Raw genomic sequence first — 21509 nt, forward strand, 5'->3', positions numbered from 1 at the left:
GATGGGAAAGAATGGAAAGGAAAGGGAAGGAATGGAATGGGAGGGAAGAGAGGGGAGAAAAAAAAGTGCCCGACTGGCTGAACGCGCGACACTCACACACCTCAACATTTTGTCTCCATGCCGGCTTGCTCTGCCTGTACTCGCACCCACAGACAGTGCCGGTTTAACCTACTTAAAAATGCGTTTCAGGAGCTATGAAACACAGTTTTTCGAGTATAACATTTTAACAAAGATGGTATTTTGGAAGACGAAGATTAAGACCCCAACCTAATTGGCAAAAATAGGCATAAGTGCCAAATGTGGATGATTACGGCCAGTGGCGTACCGAGGGGGGGGGGCATGGGGCCATGGCCCCCCCCTTTTGCAAAGGAAAATAATAATGAATAAATAAATGTTACAGGAAAATAATAGGAATATGTATATTAGTATTACGATTACGTATGTGTGTGTGTGTGTGTGTGTGTGTGTGTGTGTGGAGTTGAGAGCTCGATCAGTGACACCGACTGACCGAGTTATTTCCCCTTTGGTTTTGTTTTGAGTTAATGGAAGGATATAAGCTAGGTGTGCTCTGAGCGAAACAAAATGTAAGATGTTAAATGATGGGTTCATAAAATTGTGGGTAGAGTGCGATGTCAAGCTGTCACCTGAAAACGGCGGAGGGGTGTTTGTAGCGGGAGCGGGGAGACAGGAAGAAGAGGAATACGAGATTGGGATGGCTCTGGCAGAGAGAGAGCACGAAAGTCGTAAGTGTGCCTTCTCTCCTTCTTGCCTCTCAGATTTACTTGATTTTAGGGGTAAGGTGCAGTCAAAATGATTGGAGGACTATATATATCACTATATCACTATATATATCACCTGACATGACACCAAAACAACGCGAGGAGAACAACAAGCTCCGCCTTGCGCTGGCTGACAAGAAACAAGAGACTGGTAATGATAACTGGATGATAAAAAACGGGAAGATTGTAGAAAACCCCCACCCAGTAGAAAGGCTGGAGGGGGGTTGCTAGATGCAATCACCTTGAGCTGTACATATGTAAATGATGTAGATATAGATAAGAAACTAAAGGATCTCACTAGAATTAGTTCTCACATAAAGAATTGTGATAATAGTATCAATTTTTCCCATGGTACAAATGGTTACAAGTGCAATTCCTCACCCCCAAAATTGTCAGAATTAAGCACGTTCAAGTGTATGTTAACAAACTGTGAAAGTATTAGAAACAAACTACCAGAATTTAAACACTCAGTTTTCTCAATAAAGCCTGACATAATATACTTGATTGAAACGTGGTGCCAACCAGATAATATTCTTGACAGCAAACTCAAAAGTGGAATACTACAGAACTATCACATGACACGAAAAGACAACACAAGAGAGCAACGAGGTGGAATTATCATGTATTTCCACAAAACGCTAAACGTTATGCCCTGTAATGACTTAGACGACCTCGCAGCACGTTTCTCCGAATGCCATTTCAGCTGGATCAGAAAAGATGGGGGTCCCGGGGTGCTCACTGGTTGTATCTACCGCAAGGGAAACTCCTCCCAAGAAAATGACCAGCTGTTGCACCAGATTCTGGAAAAAGCTGCAAATCAAAGAAATGGAACCCTAATCACTGGAGACTTCAATTTGCCAAATACTGACTGGGACACACAAACTACTCCCACACCAGAAAACTCACCTGAACAAAAGTTCCTTGATGCCATGAACGATGCCTTCCTAACACAACACATCAACCAACCCACCCGTGTAAGGGGCAACCACAGACCTAGCACTTTAGACCTTATTCTGACCAACGACCAGCGCCCCTTAGGAAAAAGTGACCACTGTGTTGTCTCTTTCGACTATATTGACCAATGCAAGACCAAAACAAACCCTGAAAGGAAAAACCTAAACTACTTCAAAGGAAACTATCTGGACTTCAAAGAGAAACTGAGCGAGAAAAATTGGGATTCATTATTACAACATCTTGACACAAATGAAATTGCATACACCATTCAGGAAATCTTACAGGAAGGAATAGAAGAATTTATACCTGAAAGGAAGAAAGTGGAAACCGAGAAAGACAAACAGCCTTGGCTCAACAACCTTGCCAAGAGAGCAGTCAGGAGGAAGCATTTTGCCTGGAAGCGTTACCTTGCAAACAAATGTCTGCGAACCTACCAAGACTACATCAGACAGAGAGACGCCTGCACCAAGACACTCAGGAAAGTGCGAAAAGACTATGAGCAAAAACTTTTTGAAGAGGTGAAAACAAACCCCAAAGCACTCGATAGATATGTAAATAGCAATAAAAGGGTCAAAGAACATGTTGGCAGGCTATTGAAAAGCAGTAATGAACTCACTTCGGACAACCTAGGCACAGAAAATGAACTGAACCTCTTTTTCAAGTCTGTTTTCACAAAGGAGGATGACCAAATGGAACTTCTACGCAATGAATCTGCCCCCCTCCTGTATGAAGTAGACACACCACAACCACTCACTGCCAGCGTAGTTGGAAACACGATTGATGTAGACATAATCCACATACGTGAAGCCACAGTTAAAGCAAAGTTGAAAGCCCTAAATGAATACAAGACTCCAGGACCAGACAACCTTCACCCAAAACTGCTGAAAGAACTAGCAGAAGAGCTTTGCCACCCACTCACCATCTTGTACAATAAATCCATACAAACAGCCACTGTACCCAAATTGTGGAAAGAAGCCATAGTATCCCCAATCCACAAAAAGGGATCCAAGAGCCAAGCCAAAAATTACAGACCTATAAGCCTCACAAGTATTTTATGCAAAGTTTTAGAAGAAATAGTAAGAGACACATTGATAACCAATTATGAAGAAAAACAAACCCTATGCGACAATCAACATGGCTTTCGAAAAGCAAGATCCTGCCTTACAAATTTATTGACTGCAATCACAGACTGGTCAGGCTTGCACGACAACAACCACCCATTTGATATAATCTATTTTGACTTTGAAAAAGCTTTTGACACTGTGCCACACAAGAGACTCATCCACAAGCTCCATCAAACTAGTGTTAAAGGACACATACTCGGCTGGATTGAAGACTTCCTCGCAAACAGAGTCCAGAAGGTGAGGGTGAATGGAGCCTTGTCCGCTCCAGCCAGGGTAACCAGCGGAGTACCCCAGGGCTCCGTACTGGGACCCTTGCTCTTCTTGATCTACATAAATGACCTCCCTTTCAACATTACTTCACAATGCAAACTCTTTGCAGATGACACAAAATTATATGGCAAAAGCAGCACAATTGCAGAAAAGAACACCATACAAGAAGACATCAACAAACTGATGGAATGGTCCAAAACATGGCTGCTTAGATTCAACATCCCCAAATGTAAAGTGATGCACATTGGCCACCATAATGACAGACACCCTTACAAGATGGAAGACATCTACATAAATCAAATAACAGAAGAAAAAGATCTGGGTGTTCTGTTCTCAGAAGATCTAAAATTTACGCATCACATTGAAAATATAACATCAAAAGCAAATAGCATGTTAGGCCTCCTCAAACGTACTTTCAAGCACTGGACAGAGGAAGGCTTTGCCAGTGTATACAGAACATACATACGCCCCCATCTGGAATACGCTGTGCAAGTGTGGAGTCCACAAGGTAGAGTAAACATCAATAGAATAGAAAAAGTACAAAGAAGAGCCACCAAAATTATCCCATCACTTAAGAACCTCCCTTATGAAGAGCGGCTGAGAAGACTTAAACATTCCCAAGCTGGAGGATAGGAGAGAGAGAGGGGACATGATCCAAGTCTTCAAAATAATGAGTGGCATGGAAAACATTGACAAACACACACTTTTCCAAACCACAAACACAACACGAAGTGGCCACTCCAAACAAATATACAAACAGAGATGCAACAAAACGCAAACACAACACACTTTCACGCACAGAGTTATAAATACATGGAACTCACTACCAGAACACGTAGTAAATGCTACATCCACAACATCATTCAAAAACAAATATGACAAACACAAAACACAGATGAATATGGAGGCGGGCAACAGGATCTATGTAGATCATATGTAAATCCCGTGGATTTTATTGGTAAGTCTTATTGGTAAGTCTATATAATTATACTGTAGAGGCACCAAGTGAACTTGTCTGGTGACAGTGATGAGTATGTAATATGATTCTGTATTATGACGGGGAGAGTGGCAGGCGACGCGAGACGCGTATGGGACCTGTAAGGTCGACCTTTGCCACTGTATTACCACCTTTAATGACCGTTTTGTGCTTGACAGTGGACAGTGTAGAGTGGCCGAGTAACTTGTGTATGTTCAGCACTTGAACAATGGAGCTGCTGAGTTGAATAAGAGCAGGTGATCTATTTTGAGAAACATTCATTGACGACGTAGGCTCACGTGACCGCAGCCTATTCATGTTATCCGTATAATATTTTTTGACCACAAATTCCAAATTTCTGAAAATTATGATTGATAGACTTCACTTTCTTTATATGTAGTACTTTTTTACTTTAGCGTGTGTCATTTCTTGAATTCACGCAGGCTTGGGATTTGTGCCTTTCCATTCTTTACATATTTCCTCCTTGGCCACAAAACGCCAGAAAACGCTTCTCGTACGTACTCTGTCTGGTGCAAGAAAGTCACCACTGACTCGACTGATGCCCCGGATAATTCAGTTAATCAGGTAGGTAAATAATGAAATAATGATTAAGAATAATTACTGCAAAACACGTTAGGTGAAGAATCAGCAGCCAAGCCTAATCTAAAGCAATAAGTGACCCAGGTTTTCTCATGAGTTTGGAAGTGCTCACCTCAGTTCTAAGTGTCACTAAACCCTTGCCACAAAAGCTGCAGGGGTCACAACAAGAACTGATGGGTGCTCTTGGAAGTGTAGCTACACAGAGCTGCATAGATGCATTTCAGTCCTATTGTGATGGAAATAAGTTCAACCAACTTTTTGCCCAAGCTGAGGAAAGGTACGGAGATATCATCTAGAAGCCTTGAACAATCAGTGGTCATCAGAAACATAATTAAGGCTAACACTCCAACAGCAACTCCATAGGAGTACTATCGAAGAGCTATTTTTCTCCCATTTTCGGACACTGCTAAAGCACAACTCAGGGAAAGGTTTGCATCTAAACACATTAGCAGTTTTTTGTTGGGAAATCTTGTTCCCTCTCTTTCAGTTGATACTTATATTAGTGAACTGAAGGAGGCAGTTGAATTTTATGGAAAATTTCTTGATGGAGATGCAGATCTCGTTGAAGATGAGTATCTACGGGGGCAGAGTTATTGGAAGCGTCGTGAATCTCATGAGAGGTCAAAGCAAGTTCTTGAGACATTGGCATGTGCCAAAAAATTGGGCACATATTCAAAAATTTCCACCTTATTGCAATTTTTTCAACCCTACCTGTTAGCACTTCCACCAATGAGCGATCCTTTAATGCCCTTAAACTGCTTAAAACATACCTTAGGAACGCAATGAGTGAAGGTCGTTTAAATGGACTGGCCTTACTTTGTCTATTGTGACACAAATCTTGATCATGAAGTCCTTGATGAATTTGCACGTAAGAACAGACGCATAAATTTGAGGTAAACCAGTTTCAATGTACTGTTGTTAACAGTAACTAATCTAATTCGTCTAGTTAATTTTCATTTTATATTCATAAAATACCTGACCCAGTTTCCATGCATCATGTAAAAATATGTATTACAGCACCAGCCTGTATAAACGAAGATTATACATGTTATATATGAATATAACTTTTTTTTTTCCTTGTCAGTATATTACTATTTTATCAGAACATGTAGTTCTAAAGTAAGCAGTGTTGTTTCGAGGGAAAATTTGTGCAGTCCAAATTACAGAAATAAACAAGATTTTAAAAGTAATGTTCGCTCAAGTAACATAAAATTAGTACTGTTAAGATTATTTAAATCTCCCAGATTTATGTTGTACTTATATGCTACCAACAAACTTCTAAAATGTACAATGTATGTATACGTATGTATGTATAAAAAATAATAAATTTACCCTAGCGATCTAACCGGAATCCTCAAGCTGTATGGGATCCCTGCGCTTGAAATAATACTGGACGCAGAAAAAATTATATATATATATATATATATATATATATATATATATATATATATATATATATATATATATATATATATATATATATATATATATATATATATATATATATATATTGGCCCCCCCCCTTATCAATTTTCTAGGTACGCCACTGATTACGGCACTTGTAGGAGTAACTTCAAGGTAAACTTCACTAAAATATACAGGCACGGGTAGCGAGGCTAGGTGCCTCTCGTTCGTGACGTCCATGTGACGTGTAACTATGACGTAGTAGTCATCATCTCAACCGGCAGTTCTCTCTCTCTCTCTCTCTCTCTCTCTCTCTCTCTCTCTCTCTCTCTCACACACACACACACACACATTATCAATAGTTCAGCCACTGCACTATGTTATATACTTACAGCATGTTGTACCAAAGACCGTATTTTCCATGCAAAGGATAAGTAATTTCCTGCGAGTAAAACTTTTTCGCAAATATATAATAACTTCAAATGAGCATCATCCCTATGTATAGGACTGAACTAGTGTGTGTGTGTGTGTGTGTGTGTGTGTGTGTGTGTGAGAGAGAGAGAGAGAGAGAGAGAGAGAGAGAGAGAGAGAGAGAGAGAGAACTACCAGTTGAGTCAGTGATTACTACTACTTCATAGTAAAACGTCACATTGACGTCACGACCTGAACTTGACGGCACCTAGCTAGCTCGCTACCCGTGCTGTATATTTTAGTGCAGTTTACCTTAAAGTTACTCCTACAAGTGCCGTAATCATCCACATTTGGCACCTAAGCCTATTTTTGCCAATTAGGTCGGGGTCTTAACCATCGTCTTCCAAAATACCATCCTTGTCCGACGCTTTGTTAAAATGTTATATTCGAAAAACTGTGTTTCATAGCGCCTGAAACGCATAGTAGCACATGTAGCACGTGCTACGGGCCCCGCGCTTCAGGGGGCCCCGCGGGGATGTAACAAATTAGTAACTAAAGTTTTTGCCCTTAGGCACAGAAGGCCGAGACAAAATAATTATTAATTTTCCTGATTTTTTTATATTATTATTATATATGATATTACTATATATATATATATATATATATATATATATATATATATTTATATGTATATATCTATATATATATATATATATATATATATATATATATATATATATATATATATATATATATATATATATATATATATATATAAGAAAATATAGAAAACTTCACTAGAGCATAGTATAATTAATAAGTCTGGCATTATAATACACCATATACGGCGTACAGTCCCAGGGCTTCTCAACTCAACTGGCGGCCCGTGGGCCAAATCCCCGGACTTGTGGGTGTTGCAGCTGGACCCAAGGCTCCAGCAGAAATAAACATCATGTAAATTGAATAGCATGAAGGTCCTGGTGATGGATTCTTTTAAAATGTGTATTTCCTTGACTGTCTGTAGGGTAAGTTAGGGGTGTGTTATACATAATACTTAACCTATTACTGCAGATAAAAGTTTAGTATAGTTTATATAAAATATCAATAACAGAAAAAAGGACAAATCAGCTGGGTGGTGTTATTGATGAGAACTATTGAGTTCGTGGCTCAGTGAAGTGACGCTAAAGACGCGGTTTAATGGCGGTCGAGGCACAGGCACAGGTGCACGGCTGAATCTTAGCGTGTGTTTTGTTGTTTTTAACATGTCAAATGGTAGTTTTTGGCCTCTTATCAATAATATCCGTATTCATGAGTAAGCCAGGAGTACGTTAGTAGGGTATTGAGTATAATAATATATCGTGATGACATGCGATGAGCCAAAGGGGTAAAATAGTTTGTTTTATCTTCAGAAGCGATCGCTGTGCTGGTGTATATTCAATAGGTGTACGTTAAGTTGCCAACACATTTACAGACCAACATTCGAGGGGTTATCATAACGTTAAATAAAGATAAATCTGCAGCGAATGTTGGCCTGTGAATAAACTGCAAACTTGACGTACCTTATAATATTTTGGGAAATATTGGATCAATGGTGTTGCGGTCTGATCCAGCTGTACTGTTGCTGGATCTCAACAAGACCTTTACGAACTGACATTGTATCGTCTGATAGATGATTATTCTTTTGGGTCTTGTTCTCCTAATGTCGAGATCGCGTTGAAGATTTATTTAACTCTATGGTTACCAACTGCAGTGGCGAACGCTCCTTTTCAAAATTAAATAGAATCAAGAATGAAGTAAGAGTCAGTATGGGTCAAACAAGATTGAACCATCTCTCTCTAATGAGTATTGAGCACGAGTTACTGAGGGAAATTAACACGTCAAGGGTAACTGAGGAGTTTTCTGTTGCCAAGTCTCGTGAGTGCTTCATGTGAGCCACGTAACTAGTTGGTGTGCACTCAGTTCAGCAAATGCTTCCAAGATTCTCCAAGGCAGCACAAATAGTCTACTGGCTAAGCTGCTGCCTGGTATCTATGGTGTTCTTCTTAAAAAAAAGGAATAAAAATTGTACAAAATAAAGCCCTCTTTTTTTCAGTTGAGTCCTCCCAGCCATACTAGCAGTTCTTTTAAATTCCTCAGATATTTTTTCCCCTCTCCGCAAAGGAAAATGGGGGGTCAATTTCGGGTGGAGCTCAATTTCGGGTGGAGATCGATTTTGGGCAGAGGTCAGTTTCGGGTGGAACTCAATCTCGGGTGGAGATCAACTTCGGGTGGAGGTCAACTTCGGGTGTAGGTCAATTTCGGGTGGAGGATCAACTTCGGGTGGAGGTCAATTTCGGGTGGAGGTCAACTTCGGGTGGAGGTCAACAACGGGTGGATGCTGTTTTATCTATTTCTTATCCCTTGCTCTGTTTTGTTATGGAGGATGCTAAAAATAAACACTTGATAGCAAAAACAAGATAACGACATCCCCTTAATGATTACTTGAGTCCTCCCTTCGTGCCGTGATAAGCTTACGCCACACTACAAACTTCCCAGCAATCTCTCTCTCTCCCCTTCTCCTCCCCTCCCTGTCACTGATGTTTGAGCTCTAATGTCGACGCGCACTAATTTATGATCGCAAGAACCGAGGTGTTCCCCTACCGTGACATTACTGACTAGGTTATCTTGGGTCGTTATAACAAGGTCGAGTATGTTATTTTGTCGAGTTGGTTGAGAATCCATTTGGCTTAGATAATTTTCTTCAAGAAATTCGATCACTCTATGCGACTCGCCTTCTGTACCTGACAGTGTCACCTAGTCAATATGGGGGAGATTAAAGTCTCCTAATATCAGTGAGTCGTTGTTATTAAGTGACTGCCTTAGAACGTTGTACATTTCAAGAGAGAGAGAGAGAGAGAGAGAGAGAGAGAGAGAGAGAGAGAGAGAGAGAGAGAGAGAGAGAGAGAGAGAGAGAGAGAGAGAGAGAGAATCATAAGAACATAGGGAAACTGTGGAAAAGAGGCCGAGTGGCTCTACACAGGGCAGCTCCAGAATCCCCCACTACTTCCACGATGGGTGAGGTGTAGTTTCAGGGGTTACAGGCAGAGGCTTTTCGATCCTCGTTTACCATCGGCACGGGCGTATCCTCCAGTACCCTGTCTCCTTACTACACCCACACCTCACTACCACCTGTCATCCTCGAAGTCCATGTAGCTGGTCCAGTCTACTCTTTAAGGGGGAGATTCGCCTTAATCTTTTGTAGATGTGGTGAAAAATATCGGTTTTCTGTTTCATGTTACAGCCAGGCAACACCTAGTATCCCTCTAGTATCAAATGGTGAAGTTCTTTTTCCCTTTCACCGCAATTTTAAAGGGCCTAGCGAGCAGCTCCTTTTTAAATGTCTATTAAAATGTCCGTGACGCGCAAGTAAGGAGTGAGCATGCATGTTTTTTTGTTTTTTTTACGCTTGAAATAACTATTTTATGAAGAAATAATGAAGTGAAAACATATTCCTCATACCTCTGGTATCCCGTGAACCATCCTTCCCGTAACCCTCCCAGCCAGCAGCCAGCAGCGGCGTATAGCGATCACGCCGATCAGAGAGAGAAGAGATGCCAGAGGGTATGAACAGCCGCCGCTCCTCCTGCTTAATATCTTTGGTACTGATCCGTGCTCATTTGCCTTAAAGATCTGCTTCCTGAATTCCAACACAGACATGCCTAAGTTAGAAGAGGAGAATACTACAGAGCAGAAGAGCCTGGGTATTGGGCAGGAGAGGAAGGAAAACATCGCTGCTGAACGCGGAGAGTGAGGATGCTGGGCCTGCAGCCACCACCACCACCACACATGCTGCCTGGGCCACGGTACTTCCACCCCGCCTCCATCACCAACCACACCTGCTGCATCATCATCTGCTGCTTCCACACCTGCTGGATCATCATCTGCTGCATCAACACCTGCTGCATCGTCATCTGCTGCTTTCCACACCTGCTGCATCGTCATCTTCAACACTCTGCTGCTACGCTTCGCGTGCCACGCATTGACAAGGACTCACCTTTACATCCAGCCGTTTGCCCGCTGTTACCGAAGAGTATGACGAGGAATATATCGTAACTGGAAGCCAGTTATTATGCGTGCTATGTGGTTGCTGGAGCTCCAATGCAAGAAGTGAGGATGCAGGAAGAACGTAGTAGTAACACCTGCTGCTAACAGATGGGACACCACCATCAGTGTTGATTGCGAGGAATGTGGAACTACTATTGCCATGCACCACCTAGAACATTCAAGCTAGCAGGTGGGGAGGAAAACAAGTATACTGGAAGTAAACTCTCCAACAAGTATACCACAGCCTTCAGACGGTGAGGGTCGAGCAGCCTTTGAAAGTAGGTCTGCTTTCTTAGGTACTGATCGTGAACTCACTGCCAAGCTTCGGCACGTGAGGCACTGCTACTCTTTACAACAAAAATGGCAAGGTCACTATGAGAAAGGGATGAGATCGTCTATGAATCCACAAGAATTTTACACTCAAGAGAGATGGCAGAACCTGATGAAGACGGCATCCTTGACGTGGAGGTGTCCTACGACGGACATTAATGGATGACTGAGGTCACAAATCACACATTGGTATTGGGTCAGGATTGATGTGCACAGGAATCGTGCTTTGATTTTGGAAGTCCTCTGCAACTATTGCATTGCTTGTGAGAAGAGGAGGATGAAAACCATCAAACAAAACCCACAAGTGCCATAAAAACTTCGATGGAAAAAAAAGGAAAGGATGGAGGCAGAGGCAGCAAGAAGATTGTGGAGCCGATCCTGTCACAAGCTCCGTCCACACGTTACCTTTGTTGAGATGGTGACTCGAGTGCATTTACATGGCTGTGACTGAACTGGGATAACGGAAAGGACCCTGATGAAAACGTGAAGGTCGAAGAAGAAGAATGCGTCAACCACGTATGCAAACGCATGGGACACGCTTACGAAAAATGAAGTTGAGGAGGCCAGTGTCATCACAAAACAAAAACACCAAAGACCAGGAAAATGAGTTTGCTTGGTGGAAAAGGAAAATTGACTGATGAAATAGTAGATCATCTTCCATTTTACTTATGAAAGTTTATCAGAGACAACACTGGAAGTGACTTGAAGACCATGAGGAGGCAGTGGTGGTCGAGCTATTTCATCTAACATCGACTGATGAGTAACCAGGACATGCATTTGTCCGAAGGGAGAAGAGTCTGGTGTTTTTACAACAGAGCCAAAGCAAGAAATGAAGTCCCTACCTGCACTCCACCAAGAACTTCTGTACCCGCTAAGATAGGAGTACAGAGCCTGGAACATATAAAGCAAGTTTGAGGACCTGACTGCTCCCAACACTACTGGAAAAATACTTGAAAGGGAGGTCACAAAACCCTAAACGAATCACTGCATTCTAAAGTGTGGCAGAATGTTTGAAAATAAAGCATGCAGGATATTTTAGGTGAAGTTTGCCAGCCAAGGACCATCCTAGACCACAACTTTGGTTACCGTAATGAGAAATATCATCTTCTCACAAGTGTAAGCTTTAGACTGAACCCTGTAATGGAAAAAATACTGAAACGAAAGGAGGAAAGAAGATCAACACCTAGAAAGAGTGAAGAGACGTCAGAAAAGAAAACACCAGGCAGCCCTAGGCAAACAATATCAGGCTGGGTGTTCTAATCAAACCGGCTGGCAGCAATGAGTGATGTGGCGCATCATGATACCCTTTGCCTTCGAGCATGTAATTACCTAATAAATTTTTATTATGGGGAATTAAAAGGTGCCAGATTATTAGGTATAAACAATTCATATGTATCCATAAGTGCATAAACAAATATAATCAAATTTTATTATAGCCTTTTCACTTCACTTGGGAACATGAAAAATCGGAAGGCAAACTTTGATCGCTGTTTTTCAAAACCATGGATTTTCACACAATGCATTATCTCCTCCTTAGTTTTTTGTCCGATTTGGCCGAAATTTTGGGACAAAAGCATTGAATGTAGTTGTAGAAAAATGAACTGATTCTCAAATTTGAAAATCAGGTAAAACATTTTTTCAGTGATTTTTTCACGTTCAGATTAGGTAAAAAAATTAAAAAAATAAAAATAAATAAAAAAAGTTAAAGACTGCAAAGTACTGGTTCGATATATGGTAACATACAGATGATGTGATATTACTGTAAAATCTACATTAAAATTTGGCGGAAGAATTGGCGATTCCAAACGAATTAAAAAAATTTTTGAAAAAACAAAAAATTCATAATTTTTTTTTCAGTCAGTATCCACACTAAATATGGATATGATGATTAGCATAATGCTATGCATGCATTGTACCAGTGTGAATTGGTGAAGAAACTCGCTGGTATTATTTCTTTTTAAAACATAGGGGGATTCTCCTCTCAAAAAACAAGCTATCGTCCCTTTGCACTAACTGGTGATTGCTGAGTCTATTCCATTCCCCCACCACCCTATTACTAAACCATAAATGCTTATCTGCCTATATCTCCTCCTAAATTCATACTTTTCTAATTTAAATCCATTACTGCGAGTTCTATCCTGTTGATGCTAATTCTGTGTACTTTTCTTTAATATATCGCCTTTGTTGTACCCCTTGACCCATTTGAATACTTCTATCAGTATCTCCTCGCACCTTTCTTCGTCTTCTAGTGAAATGTAAGTTTAGAGTTTCAGCCTATTTTGATATGAGAGTGTCTTCAGCCCTGAATCATCTTGGTCATCCTACTCTGAACTGATTCTAAGTGTTGATGTCCATTCTGGTAGGTGGGCACCAAAACTGACTAAGCATAATCTAAGTTGTGGCCTAACTAACGCTAAATAGAGTCTGAGTGATGACCTCCTGCACTCTTGTTGGTTACCTGTCCTAATAAAGCTTCTATTACCTTGTTAGTTCTATTCCATGCAATTAATCACATTAAGCTCCTTTAGTTTTAGGTCTGAATTCACTAACACCCAAATCCTTTCATACTCAGACTTCTTTCCTATCGCTGTGGAGTCTAAGCTTATACCTGTGTAATGGCTGCGAAAGTTCCTACACTAAGTACGTGCTAGCACTTGGTGGGATGTTAAAATTCATCTGGCCATTTCTCTTCCGACCAAGCGTGACAGTTTGTTGAGATCCTCCTGCAGTGCTTCTAGCATCTCCCCCTGTCCCTAATAGTGCGTCCTATTTGTGTCATCTGCAAATTTACCTTTGTCAACTAGCCATCCCATTGTCTGATGTCATTGATGTAGGATAATGAATAAAAGCGGGCCTAGTACTCGAACCTTGAGGAACCCCACCGGTAACATTTACTTCCATTAGGGATTTTTACCGTTAATGTGTGAATCCTTCCTGTTTCCCTGTCGCTAATCCACGCCCTAATCCAACTCTCAAATACCTTCCTCCCTTCATAACACCATGAGCCCTTGACTTTGCTTTCTAACAGTCTCTGGTGAAGTACTCATCGAAGGCCTTACTAAAATCATGATAAATCACAATTGTAGCCTCATCATTGTCAGCTGCCCTGTATAAATTTATGGTAAAAAGAATAAAAGATCAAAGTGAGGCACGACTTTCCTTTTATAAACCCATGCTGTGAGTCGTGAATTGTAAAGTATGGTTCTTGTCAATATGGGTCCCTAATACTACTAAATGCATTATTGACTCAGTCATTTTACCTATAACTGACGTCAAACTAATTCTAATCGCCTATAGTTCTTCAAAGAAGATTTGTCTTCTTCCTTTCTAATACTTGAATAACGTGTGCCTGCCTCCATGAAACAGGCACCACCCCTGTGTCTAGCGACTTCCTAAATACTCTATGTTAACTGCCCACTTATATTTCAAGGTTTCACATCTTTTTATTACTCCTTGGAGGAAAAGCTCATCTTGGCTCCTGGCGCTTTAGTGACTTTTTAAGTCTATTTATCTGTCTAACTCACGAGCTCCTACTTATGATGATGTCGGTTAATCCTTCTACCTCTCCCAGATCTGTTCTCCTGGGGTATATCATCTAATCTTTCTTTGATAAGCAAAATATCTATTTAACGCCCGCTCATTTCTCATCTTCAATCAATCAGTGACTTGCTGGCCCTATTTTATCCCTAACTTTGGTCTTATAAAGCTGAAAGAACCTTTGGATTGGTCTTTGCTTCCCCTGGCAATTCTAACTTTACATTTTATTGCTTTCGCTACATGTGTGTTCTCCTTTACTATTCTCTAGCTAAATCAGTTGGTAATCTGTCCCTTAGGGTGAAAGCCTCTTGATTCCCTAACATATAGTCCCTCTTTTCCTTCCTATTTCAGTTTTTAACCTGTCTGTCATCCATCGTGGGTAATACTCTGTTGACCTGACCTTCCTGTGAGGTATAAAGTGTTTCTGGCCCTCTAGCTTTAATCTCCCTGACCTGTGACTATTGTACTCATCCTCCAAGCTACTGACCTGAATATGACCCACCACCAGATTAAAGCCCTCCCTGCTCTGGGTCCCTTGACCTACCTTGATCTCACTCCTCCTAAGCCTTTGCAGCTGCCAAGTCTCAACCCTCGTAGTCCAAGCCTTCCTGAAGTCAAGAAGCACAAAGAACACAAAGCGAAGAAATTAAAACAACAGCAGAACCTGCTGGTCTCTTACGAGGCCGTCAGACAAGCTGCACACTAACTATCTAATCAGCGTGGAAGATGAAGAACAGCAAAGGCGAAGCTAGCTCCTCCCCTCAATTTCAAATCCCTCTGTAGCTAAAGCTGGCAGGAAAGGAGAAAAGAACCATGCAGCATGGAAAAACTGCATGGAATTTATGTAGGGAAATAGTAAATAACTACCATTAATGCTACCACTAAATCTGGCGATAAAAAGCGACAAGGACAATTGGTATTCGAAAAAAGAACTTAACGTTATTATGACAATGAGTAATATCTTAGAAGGTTGGTTGAACTTAAACACTTTGTCTTAATCTATTCTTGAAGGCCGTAACTGTTGTACTATCAACGACATCACAAGCTGCAGAGAAGTTCCAAACATTAATGTTCTCGATTGAAGAAGAAGTGTTTATTTCGTGCGATTTAGAATCTTTTACCACTTATCTTCAAATTGTGATTTCTTCAATTCTCATTTGATCGATTAAATTAAAAAGTAGCAATTCTTCCGGGCATTAATATCACTGAATCCTTTTGAACATTTTTAAACACTTCTATTAGATCTCCTCGCATTTCTTCGTTTTGGATAGGCTGAATAAATTTTACTTTTGCCTTTGTTCATATGGGACAAATTTTCTCAACCTGCTGAATCATCTTTGTTATCTTTCCTTTCGGTGGACCTGTTCCAACTTTTCATGTCTTTTCTGTAGTGGGGAGACCAAAACTGCAATAACAGCAACTTCAGACGGGGTTTGAATCCAACGAATTATACAGTTTTAATATTATTTCTTTTTCCGATTTATTATTAAAGACTCGTCCGATGAAGCTTAACCAATTTGTTTGCAGCTTCTTTAACTACCCTTCTGAACAATGCTGGGACTGGCTTTTAAATCGCTTTGAGGCGTAGTGATTCCAAGATCCTTTTCTTTACTTTACTGCAGAAAGTTGTTGGCTATTCATTATGTATCGAACGAAGCATTGTTATTTTTTCTGGATGTGCGCAACACTTTTTACATTTAATCAACCGCAAATTTCATTTGCCATTGATTGGCCCAACGCAAGTCGATTCAGACCTGATTGTAAAGCTTCGTCGAGTGTCGGCAGTTACTTTACTAGGCAATTTTGTGTCATCAGCAGAATTTTGATACTTTGGTAAGCGAGCCCATCATCGATATCATTAACATAAATTCAAGAAGAGCATGGGCCAAGCGTTGATCCCTGAGGTACGCCGCTTTTTGACATTTCGGAGCCAGTTAGATGTAAATAACCGTTTAGAACTACTCTCATGCCTCAAGCCAGAGAGCCAGTCCACAAAGCCAATTGTGAACAATTACCCGAGATACCGTGCGCCAATAGTTTCCGCTGGAGGAATCGTTGGTAGGGATCCTTTATCAAATCGCCTTTTGAAAATCCAGATTATATGACATCTACTGATCTGCTTTCATCGAACACCCTAAAAATATAGTGAAAAGGAAATCAACGCGGTGTTAGTCAAACACGAATGTTTACTACGGAAGCCAAGTGTTATGTAGAATTATTTATTATATTATTTTCTTCTGAAGAATTTCGCAACCATATTGTCGCGAATGGAGTCTCCATTAACTTCAATAAAACAACAGATGTCTTGCTAATTAATCGGTCGATATGTTCTCGAAAAATTGCGTGATATCGCAAGCTCTTCAATCCGACGTGAACTTTTTCCAGCTGGGTAAAGATTTATTGAATATGATGGAGAGCGGTTTACAAATTTGATGTTTGATTTCTTTGTAAGACCTTAGGGGTAATTTTGTTCGACCATAGAGCTTTGCTTACTTTAATCTTTTCTTTAATTGTGCGTAAATGAATGTCACTTTCACGATGAGCATCGCCATTTTAACATCTTTTTCGGCCTCTTCTAATTCCTCCGGTGGTTGAGGTGATAAACAATCTTTCGTCGCAGTAAATACGGATGCGAAAGTTATTTGTGGATTGTGGTGCTTATTTCATTTTCATCGTCTGTGTGGTTTCCATTTTCATTAGTGCAAGCGGGTCCGGATACCACAAGCGAGTGACTTTTATTATTTATATAGCTGAAAAATTTTTTAGGATTATATTTCACTTGTTTCACCTTATATATATTCTTCAAGATTTTTCTGTTTGGTTTTATTAATTTTGGTTTCATGGCGAATTCTGTCCAATTTAGTTTGTCAGTTTCTCGCTCAGAGTTGATATGTATTTATTGTATACGGTTTTTAAGAGATATATAGCTATTTTGAATTTCGTTATTCCAATTCATTTGGGGTTTCCTTTTCTCTAGAAGTTGAACGTCTGTCATGATAGGGTAAGTAATACATATTACAAAGCTATGGCATTGTTCAATATTGTGGGTGAAGGGCCCCTGGCAAGATTTATTTAATATCTGTTTCCGCCGTGATTTGCAGTCCAGCTGGGAATTATTTAGAATTGATCGGAGTCCTACGAAATTCGGGCCTCTGATAATCAGGCACCTTTTTCACTAGGAGTTACTTATTTACTTCTACATTGATGCTGAATGTAGATTGTTCGGTGATCGCCAGAACTAAAAATTGGACCAACATTTACTTCGTTAACTCAGATCAGCTGTCGTTGAAAAGATAAGGTCAATGTATATTATTTTCCCTGAGTCGGTTCTCTTGAACGTGATGATGCAAATCACTTTCTTAGTAGTAATTTGTGTACAGGTTCGAGCCCTGTATGACAGTTCAACGGTTCACCTCTATCTTTTCACTCGGCGTTAAAGTCCCCAACAACTACTTGCCTCGCAATCAAGCTACTTGTTTCTAATAATACCTCACTTAATTTGCATGGTCGATATCAAGATTCGCTCATTTAGCGGTCTGTAGACAAGTCCAATTACTATTTTACGAGATTTATTTTAATTTTCAATGAAGACCGTGTTATATTGGTTATTATATCTGTTTTCACGGATACTGACGGATGGAGAGTTGTGGATATAAAAGCATAATGGCTCCACCCTGTCTGTTCTCTCTCTTTCAATGACTAAAGTATGGTATAACCCGGTAATCTATGACCTGCAATGAAATCTTCATGCCTGAAGTGTTCATCCAAGATTCTGCAGGATCCGATGATGTGATAATGATTTGTGGCTGCGAGGACTCTTCTAAGTCTTCAAATTTGTTACAGTAGGCTACGAGCGTTTACATAGCAAGCTTTAATGTGACTTCCGAGTCGGGAGTTTTGCGGGCTGAGTGCACCTTACGGTGGAGCTTTCGCTGGTGTTCTCGCCTCCGCGTTTTGCTGGCTTTCGAAGAGCCATTTATCACAGAGCAGCCTCTCCCCGAAACGGGCTGGCTCCAACAGGTTGGCGAGTGCCACAGAAGCGAACAAGTCTGAATCGTAGTAAAAATTGTTCCATGTTGAAGCGAATCGACGCTTTCTTAGAGCAAGCGGGACTGGAAGTCTGTTGTTTAAAGCTGAAGGCCTGGCTTGTGCAAAGTTAGATTCGGCACCGACCCCTCGGGAGGATCTTGAGATTATGATGTTACTACATCCGTTTTACGTTTATACTGTTTGATCATGCGGCGGTGGTTTCTGCTAAAGTTCCTCAGAAAAGGGTTGTCTTTACGTCATTTGTCCCCGCGTGAATGACAAAAGATGGGTGCCTTGGTTTCATTTTCGAGATGACATCGGCCGCATCGCTGGTAGTGATGTCGTCCAGTCTGGCACCTGGATAAGCAGTATCACGTTTTCAGGCGGCTTCGTTTGATGAACGACCACAGAACTCAACCAGCTGGGCCACTGCACCATGGAGTCCCCCAATCTAGGTGAGTCTCGAACTCATCCTCCATGGCAGTCTGCCAGCACCTGGAACCTTATTGAAGGTAGTGGAGGTCAGTAAATCTTCTTGGTTGCCTGTTTCGGGTTTGGCTCCATTCCTACAGGTTGGAACCCGACATCCTGTAAAGCAGGAGGAGAAGGTTATGGGGCAGGCTGAAGTTGTCCGAGTAGGTTGGGAGCAGCTTGCATAGGTTGTGGAGTTGAAATTGTGAAGCAGGCTGGGGGGATTGGCTCGTGAGGAAGTTGCACTGCCTGTGAGGCAGGCTGGGGTCGGCCTGTGAGGCAGGCTTTATGGGTTTTCTGTGAGGCAGGCTGGGGGGTTAGCTCTGTGAGTGCAGGCTGAAGAGCTAGCCTGTGAGGCAGTTAATCTTGGGGTTAACTGTGAGGCAGCCAGCTGGGGTTATCCTGGTGAGGCAGGCTGGGAGTCAACCCCAGAGGCAGGTAACACGTCCTCCTGTGAAGCAGGAGAGGTCGTCTGGAGAGGGCACAGTCTCGGTGGAGGTGGCCTCTCCACCATCGATGGTGGGAGTCACTGCCACATTAGTTAAAAAACAAATTCCCTGAAGGAAGCCAAGCAAATTTCTTTTCAAGATCATTGTGCTTGGACTCTCCATTCAGTCACAGCCTTGAAGATGTGTAATTCTTTGAACGCAGAGGCGGCAAGTTTTACTTCCAGCTGGAAGAATCTGAGCTGCAAAACGTCCGGGACACACGTCACACTTTCTATGTCTTGGAAGGTTATTGTTAGAAATTGAAGCGAGTTAACAGTTTGGGCAAAATATTAAAAGCGCTTTCGAAATAACTTATACTTGTGAATTCATAAATTGAATCTGTATAAAAATTACCCATGGAAAATTAGATTGCTGCGTTAGATGCCTCCAACACTGGGGAGTTCGCTCCCCACAGGGTCTTGAAAACGCCTCAAAGACCAATCAGCTTGAACCTGAGCCTCGGTCACGAGAGAGATTACAACCCATGCTTTTCAGGCTTATTGTCCCGAAGTTTTGTCCCATAGAACAGGGCGTAGTCACACAGAGCAGAGCTGGCAAGGAGGAGAGGAACCAGCAATTCGTTCCCACTTTCCGAAACGTCTTACCCAACTCTGCGACCCTTTCGACCTGGCCAGTGGCACCTGTCACCAGGTGTTCTCCACCAACTCTAGAGTATCAGACGCCCTTCCTGAGAGACCAAAAAACTGAAATATTCCTTGAGTATAAGAAAAACCCTCAGAAACTCCAACTAGACGCCGGGAGGTGCAACCTCAAATGCCCACGAAGACATCTCTTTCAGGAGAAAACAAGAACCAGCTGTTATGCAGAATAGGGATGGGAGTACCGTCGATGAGGGGAGGGACAGGAGCTCACACCGACAACTGGTTCCCAGGAGGCTTTTTAGTGTAGAAGTCGCCACACTCCTCTACACCGCAGGCCTAAATAACTAGGCACGGTCCAGCTGACTAGGACCCTGGAACTCCAGCCTTTGTCTCATAAAGAGATCCTCTGCCTGCAGTCCAATCCACCACTGCTTCTGCCCAGAGGCTTCACCGTGACCCTGGCACGGGAGACAGATCAGGTATTACACCTTGTCCAAGAGTGACCTGAGACTATGATAATATCTACCCTGAGGTGCAATTCACCCGCATACCTGGAGGAGGAGAAAGAAAAAGAGCAGGATGAATGGAAGAGGAGGAGGAGGAGGAGGAGGAGAAGGAAAAAGAGCAGGATGATATGGAAGAGGAGGAGGAGGAGGAGGTGAGGGAAAAAGAGCAGGATGATATGAAAGAGGAGGAGGAAGAGGAAGGAGGGGCAGGAGGAGGAGGAGGAGGAAGAGGAAGAGGAAGGAGGAGGGATGAAATAGGTGAGTACATACAAGAAGAAGAAGAAGAACCAAAATAAAGAAAAAGAAGAAAACAAAGAAAAAAGAAGAAAAAGAAGAACAAAAGAATGTGTGATAGAGAAAAAAAATTCCATTGTGTGAACAAAAATAAAAAAGGAGTGGAGTTTATGGTTTCCTGAATAGTACTCTTGGTGGATAGGAGGAAGAGGATGTGAGGTAACAGACCCATATTTTCAGCCGCTTTGGGCTCCCACAACCACTGTTTCCCAAGCCCACAGAAGAGTCGGGTTCCCAGGCGTGTTTTTGTCACGTTCATGATGCAGAAGCCTTGACAAACTATCACCAGGCTCATAACACTACCCATGGAAATACTAACACAATAGTTAACCAACATCACTCATTTATCCCTATGCTTTCCAAATTCCTTATGCAAGAGTTAACCAGCATCTTCATTCTTTAATTCATCCCTATACTGTCCAAATCCCTTATGCAAGAGTTAACCAGCATTTTCACTCATTCATCCCTATACTGTCCAAATCCCTTATGCAAGAGTTAACCAGCAGCTTCATACTTTAATTCATCCCTATACTGTCCAAATCCCTACATGATGATGATGATGATGATGATGATGATGATGATGATAAGACCATAAGAACGCAGGAGTCTGCAAGAGGCCGGTAGGCCTGTACAAGGCAGTCCTTTTGAACC

This window comes from Eriocheir sinensis, unplaced genomic scaffold (genome assembly GCF_024679095.1).
Source record: "Eriocheir sinensis breed Jianghai 21 unplaced genomic scaffold, ASM2467909v1 Scaffold379, whole genome shotgun sequence".
Classification (NCBI taxonomy): domain Eukaryota; kingdom Metazoa; phylum Arthropoda; class Malacostraca; order Decapoda; family Varunidae; genus Eriocheir; species Eriocheir sinensis.